General features: G+C 39.5%; 1 non-coding gene across 1 annotated transcript; it reads right to left on the reverse strand.

Annotated features, from left to right (window-relative positions):
- Positions 1-660: 660 nt before the first annotated feature.
- LOC124898246 lies at positions 661-767 on the reverse strand. The gene has a single exon (XR_007055222.1). It is a non-coding gene; the product is annotated as a small nucleolar RNA R71 (small nucleolar RNA).
- Positions 768-1,273: the final 506 nt, after the last annotated feature.

Raw genomic sequence — 1,273 nt, forward strand, 5'->3', positions numbered from 1 at the left:
GTATAATTAGTAAATTGCTAAATTTTTGGTTTTTGATAATAAGTTTAAGTGTTAACAACTTGATCTTAATGGTTGAATTTTTGCAGGATTAGCTGACTACAGGACTAGCGAGAGATAAAGAGTTGGTAGAGCCTTTCGTAGAACCAGAACTATTATTTTAACAAAGGCGAAGAGCTTTATATCCCATTCAACAGGTTCAAATGGCTCATCCATTTGATCCAAATGATTCAGTCGATCCAAATGCTGGAAATGTCCCAGCTCTGGTTATCCCAGTTGTTCCTGCTCAACCAGCTGTTAGACCTGTTTGTGAGGTGGCAATCCCACTCACGAACCATGTGACTAACAGTATTCGTAAGCTCAAGCCAGGTGGTAGATTTGAATTAAAGAAGAATATAGTGCAATTGTTAAATTTATTAGGGCAATTCGCTGGCCTTTCACATGAAAACCCGCAGTAGCACATACAAACCTTCCTGGAAATAAGCGATACTTATATTCCTGCAGGGGTGAATACTGATTATGTCAGATAGACACTCTTACCTTTTTCTTTAATTGGGGAAGCAATTAGGTGGTTACATGTTGAACCACCACTCTCCATCACTGCATAGGAAGATCTAGCTCAGAAGTTCCTTATTCGATTCTTTTTCATCGGGAAAGACTGCACGTTTGAGAAGTGAGATTCTGAGTTTTAGAAAGAAAGAATGAGAGAATCTCTACCAAGTTTGGGAGAGATTTAAGAGTATACTCAGAAATTTCCCTCACCATCATCAGTCTAATAATGTTCTTGTGCATACTTTCATTGAGGGGTTGTAGCTAAACACTAAGATTCTCTTGGATTCAGCAGCAGGTGGACAAGCTCTTGAGAAGACTTATGATAAATTGTACACATTATTGAATAGGATCTCCTAAGAGAATCTTGATTGGTATGCTGACTCGAGGAGTGCTCCTAAGAAGGTTGCAGGGGTATTAGGGGTAAACCAGTTTACCACATTATTATCTCAGATTGCAGCAATGCAAAATCACATACTTACTCAGCTTAATAGCATGAAGTTGGGAGTTCCACAAGCAGCAGCGACAGCTAATGCAGTCCAACAAGCAAATTCTTGGTGTGAGGTTTGTGGAAGTAGTGAGCATGCAGTAGATGCTTGTATGGCTAATCCAGATTCTGTTAATTACATGGGGAATGCAAATCGTCAGGGATAATAGAATTCCGGTAATACATATAATCCTAAGTGGGGGAACCATCCTAATTTCTTATGGGGTGGAAATCAGGCTC

Source organism: Capsicum annuum, chromosome 4 (genome assembly GCF_002878395.1).
Source record: "Capsicum annuum cultivar UCD-10X-F1 chromosome 4, UCD10Xv1.1, whole genome shotgun sequence".
NCBI lineage: Eukaryota > Viridiplantae > Streptophyta > Magnoliopsida > Solanales > Solanaceae > Capsicum > Capsicum annuum.